Source organism: Carassius auratus, chromosome 37 (assembly GCF_003368295.1).
Source record: "Carassius auratus strain Wakin chromosome 37, ASM336829v1, whole genome shotgun sequence".
Lineage (NCBI taxonomy): Eukaryota > Metazoa > Chordata > Actinopteri > Cypriniformes > Cyprinidae > Carassius > Carassius auratus.
Window position 1 is genome coordinate 11163345 of NC_039279.1, and position 17004 is coordinate 11180348.

The following is a 17004-nucleotide window of genomic DNA, read 5'->3' on the forward strand; positions in this document are numbered from 1 at the left end:
TCGAGGTGTGAGCTGGAGACAAGATCGTGAGGTCGATTCCTTTTGGAGGCTTGACAGTGAACTGGTGCTGAGCGGAGTGCTTTATAGTGCCATGCTGAGAGTGATCAGGTGCGGGTGATTAGTACCCTGGGGAGCGTGAGCGCTGTGGATTGGCTGGGACTGGGTATGCCTGGTCCCTGACACTACCCCACCCTCCAGGGTCCGGGCCAGCGGGACCTTGCTCTCTGGCGTCGTCGAGGTCTGCCTCGGGTCGTGGAGTGGGTTTCTCTGGATGCTGGATGTGAAACTCTGTGAGCAGACTCGGGAAGAGAATATCTTGATGAGGCACCCAACACCTCTCTTCTGGTCCATAATCCTCACAGTCCACCAAGTACTCTAATCGCCCACCACGACGCCGGGAGTCCAGGATCTCCTTCACCGTGTAGATGTGTTCAGCATCGATGGGTGGGAATGGGGGGTTGTCGTCAGGGACCGGGTCTTGGGCTTAATTTTCTACAGGGCTGTCGTAATCGGATGTCCCGTGTGGATAGCCATACTAGTTGGCCAGGCTGGTAGGTAGGGGTTTGCTGACGGTGACCATCCGCGAAGCGTTAATGGCGGTTTACAGCCTGTTGAAGGTGGTGGTGTGCCTGGTTCCAAACTCTCTCGCTGTTTCGGAACAAGGTGTTCACTGCGAGAACATCAGACGGTTCCCCAGAGCAGGGGAACATGGGAGGTTGATAGACTAAGTACTGGTTCCAAAGATTTTGGTTGTGGTGGCAAAAGGTCCTGAGGAAGCAGCAGATGTCCTGAATCTTGCGTTCTGTTAGACCGTTTGCCTGTGGGTGGTAGCCGGAAGTGAGACTTACTGTGACATTTAGAAGTGCACAGAACAACCTCCAAACCCTCGAGATGAACTGAGGCCCCTTGTCCGAAACAATGTCTTCTTGAATGCCAAAGTTACAAAATACATGTTCAAACATAAGTTCTGCTGTTTCAATGGCTGTGGGTAGGGCTTTCAGGGGAATCAGTCAACATGCTTTGGAGAATCTATCTACGGCCACAAGGATGCAGGTATTACCATCCGAAACTGGGAGATCGGTGACAAAGTCAACCCCAGTGTGGGACCAAGGGCGACGAGAAATCGGTAATAGGAGAAGCTTTCCGGTAGGTAGTTGTCGAGGTACCTTGGTCATGGCGCAGAGGGAGAGAGTATCTTACTCTGAGCATCAGAGTTGAGGGGCATACGGTGGTCTTCAGACACGTAGATCTTACTGGTGGTCAAGCCCGTAGATCAAGGTGGTTTTCAATGTCTGGAAGGCCTGTTCAGCTTCTGTAGTCCTTTGGAGTGGTTTTCGGCTTAGCCTTGAGAAGAGATGTCAATTGGGTGGTAATCATACTGTACTGATCAATGAACTGGCGATAAAAGTTTGGGAAGCCCAGGAACCTCTGGAGATCTTTCATTGACTTGGGAGTAGGCCAGGAAGTGATTGCTTGTTTCTTACGGTCATCCATTTTTACCCCTCTTGCACTGATGAGGTAGCCTAGGAATTCCTGGAGTACAAAGACACACAGGTTAGCGTCTCAAAGGTAAGCATACGTTACTTCTGGAGGTCTTCTGAAGTCGAGGTGTGAGCTGGAGACAAGATCGTGATGTCGATTCCTTTTGGAGGCTTGACAGTGAACTGGTGCTGAGGTGAGTGCTTTATAGTGCCATGCTGAGGGTGATCAGGTGCGGGTGATTAGTACTCTGGGGAGCGTGAGCGTTATGGATTGGCCCGGGTCTGCCTGATCCCTGACAGTGTCTGCTTCATTCAGTGTATGTAATGGAGTCAGACAGGGAAGCATTCTGTCTGGATGATTTATCAAAGCTGTTAAATGATTGTAGTACAGGTTGTATGGTTGGCAATACTTGTATAAACCATTTGATGTATGCAGATGATTTGGTGAATTTCTGTCCCTATAGTGCTGGTCTTCACCAGTTACTGAGCATTTGTTCTCGATATGGTTCAGATTTTTATATTAAATATAATGCCAAATAGAGTAACATGATGATTGTTAGGAATACAGAGGACAGGAAACTGACTGAATTTCTTGACTTCTCTCTATCTGGGAATGTCCTTGAAGTATGTAATGAAGTTAAATGTCCTTGTGTGTGTATTTGTATGTTGCTATTGTTGTGTCTTTGTTGGACCGAGTGTGTCCTTAATAAAGTTTTAATGATGAATACAGAGGAGTTGAAGACTGCTATCAAAGCAACCTGGGCTTCAAAAACGCCTCAGCACTGCCACGGGCTGATAGCCTCCAGGCCACGCTGCAATGAAGTTGACTTTACTAACAAGTCTTTTGACTTTACTAACAAAGATTTTCAAATCTTTTGCCTATTAGCTTCTATAATCTTGGGTTTTATCTTCGTTGGCTTCTAATCTTCTTTATTTGGAATAACAAGCTCTCCAAACCATAATCTCTAAGTATGATTGATACTTTGTGTGTACATTTTCAAGTGAGTGCTCAAAATATCAATATTACATTGTTTAATTACTGTCTTACTGAATAAGCTGTGAACCCACTATTTCCTAAGAATGTGTTGACTAATGTAGACTGACGTTATTCTAATTACTTTGTTTAATAATAGCTGTGGGCATGATTCACTTGCATAAGTGTTTTTGTATTGTATGTCGTTATAAGTACGGATTGGAGCAATATATTATTGTTTTATATAAAGGTGCTTTGTCAATGGTAATGCTGGCTAACTAGATCCAGGACTCCTCTCTGTGCCAATCATAACAGGCTTGGCCAGCTGACCAATCAGAGCAAAATAGGCATAGGAGGGGTATGCTCTGAACTTTTTTATAATGAATCGTTTAGAAATCATTGGCAAATGACTATACACGGCAATGGACAAAAGTTCTGCAGTGCCCCCAATGTCCCCCTGCTCAAGAAGGTACATGCACAGCCCCATTTAAAGTTTGCCAAAAAAGATCAAAATGATTCAGAGAAGTCTTGGGAGAAAGTGCTGTGGTAAGATGATAACAAAATTGAGCTCTTCATTAACTCGACTCGTCGTGTTTGGATGGAGAGAAATGCTGACTATGACTCCAAGAACATCATTCCTAAAGTCAAGCACGGAAGTAGAAACATTATGCTTTTGGGCTGTTTTTCTGCTAAGGGTACAGGACAACTTGTATTGAGGGCCACATGTACTGTAAAATCTTTGATGAGCACCTCCTTCCCAGAACACTGAAGATGGGAAATGGATGGGTCTTCCATGACAATGACCCAAAACATACCACCAAGGCAACAAAGGAGTGGCTCAAGAAGAAGCACATTAAGGTTAGGGAGTGGCCTAGCTAGTCTCCAGACCTCAATCCTATAAAAAAAAAAAAATCTTTGGAGTGTAGCAGGGGATATCAAGGCCATATAGTTGTGAATCAAGGGGGTGTGGTTAGCCAAGTATAAATATCAGGGGCAGGAACGAAAATAGTAGGTGCGTTTGTTTCTGGCGCAAATAAATCAACACTCGTGGTGTTCGTATACGAGAGGTTCGCATGTGGATTTGTTTGGATCTTGGAGACAGGTATGAGTTGATTTTAAGTATTAAATTGTTTTAACATGGGATGATTGTTTTAAAATGAATAATAAAGGTGTTTTGATGTTTGTATTTTCAGCTCTACGGAGTCCAGTTGTTGCTCTTGTTGTATTAGATTTTTTGGTTTGTTTGTTTTTGTTTTTTTGGGTATATTGTCTAGTCCGCCCGAGTGCTTGAGCTTGTAATCGGGCCCAAAAGAAATGGGAAAGGCCTTTGGGGCGGACTAGTTTTCTTTTTCCTTTTTTTGTTTGTTTGTATATTGTTTGTCCCCCCACTATTTATTACTGCAGCACGAGGATGCTTCAGGTCTAGTGTTTGAACAGAGTAGCTATATCTTTGCATGTATTTTACTTTGAACTGAGTGATTTACAAGGTTTTGTTTCATGAATTTAACTTATGGGTTTATTTTGATTGATTTGCTGTGATTTTCTTTTTGCTTTGTGGTGTAAAGGTTCCTTCTGTTCGGGTAGCTTTTGATGAAAGCATTCTTGTGTGTGTAATCTATCTTTGCGTAAGCCAGAAATAAATCTTGGGTATTTTTCTATATAATGAACCTGAGTTGTGCTTTGTTTATTTAAGGGTGGGTCATGTAACATTCTGGCATAGACGGCAGGGTTTTTTTCTCACAAGATAATTAGTGGCAAAGCATTATAATTGTAAGTGGGGGAATATAAGTTTTGTTCTTTTATTTTTTGGGGGCTGTTGTGCTTATACAGCAGACGAGTTCCAGGGTCATGTCGTTGGAACGAGCTCTAGGAGGCACCATGGATCCTGAACAACATGCACAAGGACTTGATTCACCAACTGCTCCACCTGGGCCTTCAAGTAGAAGTGTGGATAGTGAGGGTTCAGCTGCGATTGAAGTGGATAGAGGGAGACATGTGGTGTTTATTCAACAAACTGAGAAGGTACCCAAGTTTTCAGGAAATTTGGATAGGTCTGATTCTCTTACCATAGAAGAATGGATTGAATTGGTAGAGATCCATATTAAAACAAAACCTACTGAGAAAGAAAAAGCTCTGTGGGTATACAATAATTTAGAGGGTACTGCTCGAATAGAGATAAAATATCTCCCAAGGATGGAAAAAGAGTGTGTGGATGATATATTCAGAGTGTTACGAGAAATTTATGGGTGTTTATATTCTCATATTTCCTTGCAGCACCGTTTTCTTAATCATAAACAACAAGAGGGAGAGTCTCTTTTAGATTACTCCCATACATTAATAATGACGTTAATGTTTCAAATTGTGAAGTCAAATGAATTGGCTCATGTTAAATCTCAAAGAGATCTGCGTGATCAGTTTTGTGATGGGGTTAGAGATCAAAACTTGGGTGTGAGATTAAGAGACCAAGTGCGTGCACATCTTAACTGGACAATTCCTGAGGTACATAGGGAAGCTGTCCAGTGGATGGCTCAATGTGAAGGACAGTCAAATCACCCCTTGTACTTTTCTAATGACGCCCAAGTTAAGGTGTTTAGCGAGCCCAAAAGTGCAAATCAGTGTGACTATTCAGAGCTTAGAGCACTTATTGAGGCACAACAGAGTCAGTTGGATTCATTAATGAAGGCGCTGAGCCCCTTAAAAATTGGTGCAAATGTTTCTACTACTTTCACTACTCCTAGAAGTAGAAGAAAGGCTGAAAGTGATTTAAGATGTTTTCACTGCGATCAGTTGGGGCATATTGCACGCTATTGTTTAGCTTCCCCACAGCCTAGACCTGCACAGACAGAAAAAGAGAATGTAACACAGTTGGAAAACTAGAACCCGCCAGTGTATAGAGCCACACACTGGTAGGGGTAACATTAGGCTCTGATGCACATACTACATCCACACTTGTGAGTAATTGTCCAGTGATGGAAGTTAAGTTTGGGGATGTAGTGATTTCTTCATTGTTGGATACAGGTTCAATGGTTACCACCCTAACTGGGAGTTGTTATAATAAACACTTTGCTCACCTGGAGAATGTCCTACTTCATGATTGTTTATGGTTAGATCTTAGAGCGGGAAATGGTTTAAAATTGTCTTATTTGGGCTATTTAGAGTTGGACATCACGGTTCTTGGAAATTGCATGCCATCTATGGATATCCTTGTAGTGAAAGATCCCAGGGACCCTCAAATGCAGTATAAAAAATTGAAAACCCCTGCTGTGTAGGTATGAATATCATTAAAGGGTTTTATCAAGCGTTATTTCAACAACATGGCCCCAGCCTTTTTGATATCCCTTCTGTGCAGGATTCTGCCCCAGGATGGAGGCAAGCCCTGAGGCATTGCCAAGTTCAGGAAGCTATAATGAATTCATTGGAATTTCATAAGGTAAATGTGCGGGGTGGGTCTTCAGTGTTGGTTGCTGCAGGAGCTTTAACATTTGTTCCAGTCACATATCCTAAGGTCCCCTCACAAGAACTCAATTTTTAGTTTGAACCACTAGACTTTGATGAGGGTGTTTTGCCAGAGGGCCTGTTGATATCTAAGGCTTTTATTTCATCCAAGAGGGGAATTGCTTATGTACCTGTAACCAATGTCAGTTATTTTCCATCTTTTGATGGTTTAGATGAGACTGAGCAATTGAAAGCTAAAGCTTTAATAATTAAATATCGCTCCTTGCTTGCTAAGACTGATATGGATGTTGGGTGTACTCATCTTATAACTCATGAAATTCCTCTTTGAATGAAGCTCCAGTTCGCCAGCCCTATCGCCGGATTTACCCTTCGCAATATGAGGCGGTGAGTGCTCATATTAAACAACTGTTAGATAACCAAATAATAAGGGAAAGTTGTAGCCCTTATTCATCTCCAATTGCACTAGTACAGAAGGATGGAGGTCTTCGAATGTGCGTAGATTATCGGCAGTTAAATACAAAAACCAGGAAAGATGCTTTTCCGTTGCCGCGGATTGAAGAGCCATTGGACGGTCTTAATGGTGCAAAATGGTTTTCAACACTGGACTTAGCCAGTGGTTATAGTCAGGTCGAGGTTGCTGAAAAGGATAGGGCTAAGACAGCTTTTTGCACCCCATTTGGATTATTTGAATTCAATAGGATGCCATTTGGATTGTGCAATGCTCCTAGTACTTTTCAGTGCCTCAAGGAGCTTATGTTTGTTGACTGCCGGTATCAATCAGTTTTGTTATACTTGGATGATTTAAATGTGTTTTCTTCCTCTGTTCAACAGCATTTGGAATGGTTGGAGGATGTGTTCTTGCGTCTTCAGAAAAATAGTTTAAAGGTTAAATTGTCCAAGTGTAATTTTTTTCAGACTCGGGTTAGGTACCTTGGTCATGTGGTCTCAGCGGAAGAAGCTACTACAGACCCAGATAAAGTGGCAGCAGTACGGGATTGGAAAACTCCAAGTAATTTGGTAGTACTGCGATCTTTCCTTGGTTTCGCTAGTTACTATCGTAGGTTTGTTGCAGGTTTTGTAAAGATGGCAGCACCATTGCATCGAGTGGTGGCCCAGTTAAGTGTAGCAGGAAAAAGAGGTAAGACTCCAAGGAAACCACTTGGCTTATATTGGAATGTAGAGTGTGATGATTCTTTCCATCAGTTGAAACAAGCTCTGATATCTGCTCCAGTTTTGGCTTATGCCGATTTTCAGAAGCCGTTTGTTTTAGAAATAGATGCTAGCCATTCGGGTCTTGGAGCTGTGTTGTCGCAGGAGCATGATGGCAAGTTACGACCAGTTGCTTTTGCTAGTAGGGGTCTAAGACAATCTGAAAAAAACATGCAGAACTATAGCGCCATGAAGTTAGAGTTCCTTGCCCTTAAGTGGGCAGTCTCCGAAAAGTTTAGGGAGTACCTGCTGGGTACTTCTTCTACAGTATATACTGACAACAATCTATTGCGATATCTGGATACTGCTAAACTTGGTGCAGTATAGCAGAGATGGGCTGCTCAGTTAGCTGCTTTTAATTTGACTTTGAAGTATTGTCCAGGGTCTCGAAATGGGAACGCAGACGCATTATCCCGTCAGTATATGTAGCCGAAGTTGTCTGAAGTTCATAGTGGAGGGAATACTGTGGAGAGAATACCTTGGTGTGTTCAGTCTGAGATTGTTACCCTTCCAGGTTGTTCGGGGGTAGATCTTGCTTTGCCGCAGAAGCAGGATCCAGTTATCGCACGTTTTTTGATTCATTGGATGGAAGATAGATTTCCGGGTCCAAAGGATCGAGCTACATTTGAGCCAGGTACTAAGGAGCTTGTTCGACAGTGGGAACGGCTTAAGGAGAAAGATTCAGTGCTATATCGGTGCATTTATGCTCCAGACGGAGGTAAGGAGGTCTTTCAGCTGGTTCTGCCTCAGTGTTTACAGTAGAATGTGCTTTCCAGTCTTCATGATTACCATGGACATCAAGGCGTGGAACACACTTTACAGTTGGTGGGATCGCGTTCATGGGGAGTATTCAGGCGAGTCATTCACATAAGGTAGTGGCAATAGATTTTACCGTCTTGGAGCCAGCATCGGATGTCAGGGAAAATATATTGGTATTAACAGATGTTTTCTCCAAATATACTGAGGCTATTCCCACAAAGGACCAGCGAGCTAGTACTGTAGCTGATGTGTTGGTGAATCATTGGTTTAATTTGTTTGGCCCCCCTAGTAGGATACATTCAGATCAGGGCAGAAGTTTTGAAAGTACTCTGATACGGCAGCTCTGTAAGGTTTATAATATTCAAAAAAGCCGCACAACACTATATCATCCACAGGGCAATGGTCAGTGTGAACGGTTTAACCGTACACTGCATGATCTGTTGCGTACTTTACCCCCTGGCCAGAAGAGGCGTTGGCCACGGTATCTCTCCCAGTTAGTTAATGCCAATAATACTACGGTTCATCAATCAACTGGTAGGTCTCCATATTACCTGATGTTTGGTCGAGAGCCTTGGCTACCTATTGATTTTGTATTGGGTGCTGAAGCAGAAGAGGTAGGAGGAAGTTCTGTGGAAGAATGGGTGAAAGAGCACCAGGAGTTATCGGAAGGGGCCTATGATCATGTGAGGTGGCGGCTGGAGTCTAGGAGGCAGCTAAGAGATCAAAGTTATGAGTTTAAAGTAACAGATTTGAGTATTGGAGAAGGTGCTCTTGTTTATATACGTAATCATGCAGTGATGGGTCGTAACAAGATTCAGGACATGTGGGACTCTACTTTGTATAGGGTAGTATGACAGCCTAAAGAACGGGGGGTCCTTACTCGATTATTCCAGTAGATTAAGATGGCCCAATGCGACAGGTATATAGAATTGAGCTTAGAAGTGTGCCAATGGCCACAGTTGGAGTAAATGAGATTCCTAGGGCTGCTATGCAGAAACGAGGGAAACTTGCAACAGATGACGATGGGGTAGAATTTTATCCTTTGAGAATGGTGCAATTTGAGTCTCCTGAAGATGTTGGCCCACCCTGTGAACATTTAGGGTCGTCAGTAGTGGAGGATCAAGGTCATGTGATTGAAATGGAAAGGGGGCCTCAGTTAATAGAGGGAGGTCCTCGGAGATCCTCTAGAAGGACAGCAGGTCAACATTCTAATCCCTGTCGTTTGCCAAGATCAGTAGTGGAAGAAGCTTGAATTGTAATCTGTCTTTTACATCGTTGGGTCATCGATGCATTGTGAAGGGGTGGAATGTATCAGGTGATATCAAGGCCATATAGTTGTGAATCAAGGGGGTGTGGTTAGCCAAGTATAAATATCAGGGGTAGGAACGAAAATAGTAGGTGCGTTTGTTTCTGGCCGGCAGAAATAAATCAACATTCATGTTGTTCGCATGTGGATTTGTTTGGATCTTGGACACAGGTATGAGTCGATTTGAAGTATTAAATTGTTTTAACATGGGATGATTGTTTTAAAATGAATAATAAAGGTGTCTGCTGTTGCTAAGCAACCATGACCTGCTCACTCAATGAAGACGTAGAAATTTCAGCAGAGGGTAAATGATTTTGCAGCATTGAAAATCGCTTGCAGTAGCTCTGCTATTAAATAAATTTCAAAATGGCAATCCATATATAGCTATGGTCAGCTATTCTTTTATCTTGGCTGAGCTCGCAATGTTGTTACGGGAACGGATGAAGCTGATTTTATGACAATATTAGCCCAGTCCTGTCAACACTGCACTGGCTCCCTATCAAACATCGTATAGATTTTAAAATATTGCTTATTACTTATAAAGCCCTGAATGGTTTAGCACCTCAGTATTTGAATGAGCTCCTTTTACATTATAATTCTCTACGTTCTCAAAACTCAGGCAATTTGATAATACCTAGAATATCAAAATCAACTGTGGGCGGCAGATCTGGAATAACCTACCTAACATTGTTCGGGAGGCAGACACACTCTTGCAGTTGAAATCTAGATTAAAGACCCATGTCTTTAACCTGGCTTACACATAACATACTAATATGCTTTTAAAATCCAAATCCGGTAAAGGATTTTTAGGCTGCATTAATTAGGTAAACCGGAACCGGAAACACTTCCCATAACACCCTATGCACTTGCTACATCATTAGAAGAATGCCATCTACGCTAATATTTGTCTGTTTCTCTCTTATTCCGAGGTCAACGTAGCCACCAGATCCACTCTGTATCAAGATCAGAGGGTCACTGCAGTCACCCAGATCCAGTACGTATCCAGACATGATGATGGATCAGCACCTAGAAAGGACCTCTACTGCCCTGAAAGACAGCGGAGACCAGGACAACTCGAGCCCCAGATACAGATCCCCTGTAAAGACCTTGTCTCAGAGGACCACCAGGAAACAGATGATTCTTCTGCACAATCTGACTTTGCTGCAGCCTGGAATTAAACTACTGGTTTCGTCTGGTCAGAGGAGAACCGGCCCCCCAACTGAGCCTGGTTTCTCCCAAGGTTTTTTTCTCCATTCTGTCACCGATGGAGTTTCGGTTCCTTGCCGCTGTCGCCTCTGGCTTGCTTAGTTGGGGTCACTTCATCTACAGCGATATTGTTGACTAGATTGCAAATAAATGCACAGACACTATTTAAATGAACAGAGATGACACCACTGAATTCAATGATGAACTGCCTTTAACTATCATTTTGCATTATTGACACACTGTTTTCCTTATGAATGTTGTTCAGTTGCTTTGACGCAATTCCGTTTTCCGCAAATATCACATTCGGATATTTGAGCTCACAAAAAACGAATGTTCGAATATTCGTTTATTTAAATTAAGTTTAATGAGACAGACGTTATTTTTCAGCAACATATAAATGTTTCCGTCATTTTGAACAAGCTTACACACAATAAGCTTGAACATTACACATCGTGTTTTATAGCTGAAAACCTTTAACAATGCGTGCAAACAAACAAAAGTACAGATTAAAAGCAAAAAAAAAAAAAGTGAACAAAGAAAAAACGTAAAGCAGACTGCAGCAATTAGGCTATTGTAGAACGTAGCCTACACTTAACTTTGAAACTTTGAAACAGTCACCAAGTCTCTTTTTCTATTGTTTTACATGTTCTTGTTAATGAAATACGGGCATGTAAACATGATCGGGGGAAAGCCGGCCGCCGAGAAAACGCGCTCTGATGGCACAGAAGTTGGCGAGACTCATAAATAACGGTGTGCTAAGAGACTACGTTTTGTGAAGCGCTTCGAGTTTTCGTTTCACCACTGAATGGGATCCTCATCTGGTGGAATACATGGCTCCAGCAAGAACTGTTCCCACTCGTCTCAGCTGGACTCCCTATAATCATCGCTGAAGAACTGGTTCAGCCTTTTCCAACGAGTGGGCATTGCATCCTCTTCATCGTTGGTGGTGGCGGCTGCATCCGCACCACTCGCATCAAGGAAAATGTTCTGATAATGTTCAAAATGTTTTTTTCTTACTTCTCTCATGTTTTCATTGAGAAACCTGAGATGTTTGTGCCGAGGGTCTAGGGCAGACGCGAAGAGGAGTTTTTTACTGCATTCTCCAAGTTAGTGGTGTTTATTCATTGCTTGAGAGATGCTGCAACAGTTTTCTTGAATTCGGTCACTTTCTGTGGTTCTCCACGGCATATTTTGAAGTACTGTAGAAAACCACAGTTCTTAGGGGCCGTATCGCATATCACGTCTTTTTCGCGATCAAGTTCGTTATTTCCAATGTAGGCGTGCGGAATGCGCGCTCATAATGGAAGTGACTCGGTCACGATGCGCACACGGTGCGACGCCCCCATTGTTTCTAGGCGTGTCTGCACCGCATCGAGTTAAAAACATCTCAACTTATCAGAATGCCGCAAGCGCACCGCGGGTCATGTGACAAGAACTAAACATTCAGCTTCATCCTTTCCCGTAACAACGTTGAAAGCTCAGACAAGATGAAGGAACAGCTGATCATAGCTGTATATGGATTGCCATTTTGAAATAAATTTAGTAGCAGAGGTACTGAAAGCGATTTTTTTGTGCTGCAAATCCATTTATCCTTTGCTGAAATTTCCGCATCTTCATGGAGAGAGAGCGTCATTGTTGCTTAGCAACGGCAGATGCCTCAGGAGCGCTTCTCCCCAAGTGCTTTGGAAAGGAGGAGAAAGCGGCGCGCCTATCGTTTTCCATGCGTTTTAGGCGTGATATGTGAACGGCCCCTCATTCATTCATTAATTATTTTTTGCTTGCATACATCTTCAAATATGCCATGGAGAATCACAGAAAGTGACCAAATTAGTTTTTTTTTTTTTTTTTTTTGAAATTTCGAATACCATTTTTATTTATCGAATAATTAGAGCAGAATGAATATTCGAATGTTCGACTATCCGTGCACACCCCTATTTACAATGTACCTTGACACCTACAAACTTGAAAAAAAAATTAAACATTGTGTAAATAGCACAAATAAATAAAAATGAATGAACATACAAATTAAACAATTTCAAACAGGGCCCACTGGTACAACCTTCACCGGGTCCCCGCTGATCCCAGCTATGGCCCTGCTCACGCCTGTTTCACACATACTCCATCTGCAGTGCGTATGCAGTCCGTGTGCGTTACGTATGTGGTGTGTTTGCAGTTCGCTACTCGGTAAGTAAACGATCGCTGCACTGCTGCAGACGCAACGCTCCTGGAACGCAACTGGAATCCGTTAACATGGGTGCGTAAAAAAATACGCAACGCATACACACTGCAGACAAAGTATGTGTGAAACAGGCGTAAGGTTGTTTGCACTTTGTGCAATGTGGAATTAGTTTAAAGCTTTTTCGAGCACTTTGTGATGCATTTTGGAAACAGGAGATGAGCCCCTTTTCTAATGCACCACCTAGCTTGATAAACACCCTCTCAAAGACTTACTGTTTGTCAATTTTATTTGGGTAACACACATATTCTGAATGCCTTCGGCAGAATTCGAATGAGCCATTTTAATCTAGATTAATCTAGATTAATTTCAAGATCACAGTGAGATTAACATAGATTTAAAAAAAATATCTATGCCCACCACTAGTATATACATAAACGCAAATAGGAAATTAAAAAGTTATCAAATACGCATGTGTCCTTAGCCTGGTAATACCAGACTCTGCTACTTCACTTTGCTTCGTAGACAGAGTCTGGAATGGAATAATAGAGAAGTGTTTACTCTCTCGCTAGGGGGCGCTTGTCTGAAGTTTAAAATCATTGGTTACCCATAAACCAATCAGATACGTTAAGTTATGACGTATGTTATTCGCCTGTACAGCCGCATCGAAGCACAGACATCATGCATCGAACTCAAATCTATGATTGAACTTCCACTGTAAACGTGTTTTAAACACATGATGATGCGAGCGAAATACCGGAGTGAACATGGCTGTAAACGACTTTTGCAGTTTGATTACAGAATTACAGAATTACAGAAACAATGGTACTTCATATTTTAGAGCAGTCAATGCAATTGGAAAAATAAATAAATCAAATCTCTATGGTTGTCGAAATACTTAGATGTAAACAGTAACCCCCATTGTAAACATTAAAAATTTTATAAGTAACTAATTTAATTACACATTTTATCTCAGTAACTCTAACAGATTACAGTTACATTTATTTTGTAATTAAATTATGTAATTCCGTTACATGTAACTACCGTATTTTGTTACATGTAACTACCGTATTTTTCGGACTATAAGTCGCACCTGAGTATAAGGGTGTACTCACACTAGCCAGTTTGAACTGTGCCCGAGTGCGTTTGACCAGCAAAGCGTGGTTCGTTTGACTAGTGTGAGTGCTCCAAACCGTGCCTGGGCGCGGCTCGATTAGCCGGCCCTGGCCCGCTTGGAAGAGGTGGGCCAGGGCACGGTTCAGTTGGACTCGGGCGCGGTTCGCATGCAGTGTGAGCGCTAACCGTGCCGGAGCACGGAAGAGGACGCTTTGCATAACGGTTTTGCAACGCTCCAAAACCAACATGGCAGGGAAAGGGTCGCTTTGGTCTATGGCAGAGGTGCAAAACGCATAAAAACTAAAAACTGCAAAGTCCTTGCTGCACTTCAGCTGGTACCTTGCAAACATCCTCATACGAACAGCACAATTACGTGAAAATGTTCGCGCCACTAAGGCGACACATCTGTTTAACAACAGGCTGTGAGAGCGCTGTGGACCAAACAACACAAAATTATCCACAAAGAAAACAGAGCGATGCACTCCATTGTGTTCAGAGAGCGTCACTCTTCCTGTTTATCCCGAAACCGTCGCACCATAATGACATAAGCGTGCTCCGGCACGAATGCTGAAACCTTATATGTGAGTGCAGGCCAGAGGGGGAGTGGGGAGGGGGGACAATCGTACTCGGGCCCGGTTCATGGCAACCGTGCCTAGTGTGAGTACACCCTAAGTCGCATCAGTCCAAAAATAAGGCATGATGAGGAAAAAACATATATAAGGCCGGCGACAAACTGGATGCATGGCGCAAGCGTCTTAGCCATGTGGCGTGTCGGTTTTTAATGCGGCTCCCATGTTAACAGGTTAGAGCTTGCAGACTGCCTGCGTGGGACGCGCGGAAAATGCGTGCATGCTAGAAATAGAACCGACGCCTATTTTTCATGCGACATGCGCGCGTGTTGGAAGCGTTTCCATGCAAAATATAATAGTAAACCATGTTTATACGTCTTTTTGTACACAAATACATATTAATTCATGACATTTTGATATTTAAAAGTCTATAGGTTGACATAAATTCAGACATAAATGTAATTTAAAAAAATAAATAATAATTATCGATTTTCAAATATTGCACCTGTCAAACATAGTCTATTTTGCCATCAATACTGTTTACGGTGTCCTTTATCATTAGGCGTAGGTGTGTAAAAAAAGTTGATATTGTTTTCATGAAGACAAGAGCCTGGTTTGTCGGCGGCCTCCCTCTATTGTCCCCCACAGTAGCAGCAGCGCGCCAGTGCCACGTCAGGCACGCTTCTGGTGTGTAAAGACACAGACAATGCGAGGCAGCCGCCACGCTTCTGGCCCGCAGCAGAGACGCCACGCAGCCAGTGTGTCACCGGCCTAAGTCGCACTGGACTATAATGCCGCGTTTCCACCGAAATTACCCGGAACATTTGTACCAGGAACTTTTTTTCCCAGGAACTTTTTCCCCCCCAGACCTGTTGCTTTCTGCGTTTCCACCACGGTGTAAAGTACCGGGTAGATTAGGCAAATAGACTGGTGACGTAGGTCTGCGCGTTTCTCAATACAAAGTACCGCTGATTTAAAAAAAAAAGAAAAAAGGTACGCTGATTTTGGACGTGCATCATCGGTAGTTAGTTCTGACTTCTGTGCATTTGACTGGGGAGTGTGATGTCAGCGACGACGCGAATCCTGTAATTTTCCTCTCTGTATATTTAAAATAAAACGAAATAGGATATAAAATACCACTGCCTCCTTTGGTTTTCATTTAAGCATAATAACAGCTGCGGAAATGTACTTAGTTCAGGGATATGTGTATATGCAGCCATTACAATGAAACGAAATATTATATTTGTAATATTATATTATAATATTTTATTTTCATTTTAACATATAGATAAATTGAATGCAGACCAAAGAAAACCTGTTAGATTTACCCCGCAGCTGAATTATGTTATGTTTAACCACTAAAGAGACATCAGAGCCAGCGGCACATATCAGAAGATCTGTCCGAGAGGAGGCTGCTCTCTGCGGATACATGAGGACTGAGCTTCCGCTGATCGAGTGGAGCTCACCGTCTACGAGATCGGCGAAATACATTTTTAAATAGGCGCTGTCTTTATAAATAAACCATAGATTTGAGTTTTAAACAACTACATTCTCGCCTGAAATACTTTTAAAATTACATTTCATGACACAATAAGAGTAATATTTGAAAATGATCCAAATAAATGGTGTTTGAACTCAACCAATGCTGCGTGAACTCAGATCGCTTTGGCTACTGTTATTTTGCCCTCAGTATATTTACAATAAAACTAAATAGGATATAAAATACCACTGCCTCCTTTCGTTTTCATTTAAACATAATAACAGCTGCCGAAATGTACTTAGTTCAGGGATATGTGTAATGTTATGTACAGCCATTGCAATGAAACGAAATATTATATAGACTTGCCTTTTTTGTTTTTATTTTAACATATAGATAAATTGAATACAGACCAAAGAAAACCTGTTAGATTTACCCCGCAGCTGAATTATATTTTATGTTTAACCACTGAAGAGACATCAGAGCCAGCGGCACATATCAGAAGATCTATCCGAGATGAGGCTGCTCTCTGCGGATACATGAGGACTGAGCTCCCGCTGATCGAGTGGAGCTCACCGTCTCAGAGATCGGCGAAACACATTTTTAAATAGGCACTGTCTTTATAAATAAACCACAGATTTGAGTTTTAAACAACTACATTCTCGCCTGAAATACTTTTAAAATTACATTTCATGACACAATAAGAGTAATATTTTGAAAATGTTGATTCGAATAAATGGTGGTTGAACTCAACCAATGCTGCGTGAACTCAACCAATCAGAATGTTTAGCGCCAAAGTCCCGCCCCCGAAAGTTCCGGAACTTTGAAAAAGTACCACCTCGCCAGCAGGGACTTTCTGAGGGGCATTTTTTTACCCGGAACTTTATTTAGTTCCTGGTTCCTGCGGTGGAAACACACCAAGTACCAGGCCAAAGTCCCTAGTTCCTGGGTAAAGTTCCTGCGGTGGAAACGCGGCTTAAGTCGCATTTACTTAGAACCAAGAACCGAGAGAAAACATTACCGTCTACAGCCACGAGAGGGCGCTCTACACTGCTCAGTAGCAGACTACAGGGAACTGAGCAGCATGGGCTGGAGAAGGTAATGTTTTCTCTTGGTTCATTTCTCTTGGTTCATGTCAAATTAATTTTGATAAATAAGTCACACCTGACTATAAGCCGCAGGGCCAGCTGAACTATGAAAAAAAGTGTGACTTAATAGTCCGGAAAATACGGAAGTTACCCCCCAACACTGCTTATTGGTTAAGTTGGCCCCTGGC

General features: G+C 42.4%; 1 protein-coding gene across 5 annotated transcripts in view; it reads right to left on the minus strand.

Annotated features, from left to right (window-relative positions):
* The window catches only part of acbd4 (acyl-CoA binding domain containing 4), a 35524-nt gene that overhangs the window by 16081 nt on the left and 2439 nt on the right, over positions 1-17004 (minus strand). The gene's annotated exons all lie outside the window — the stretch shown is intronic.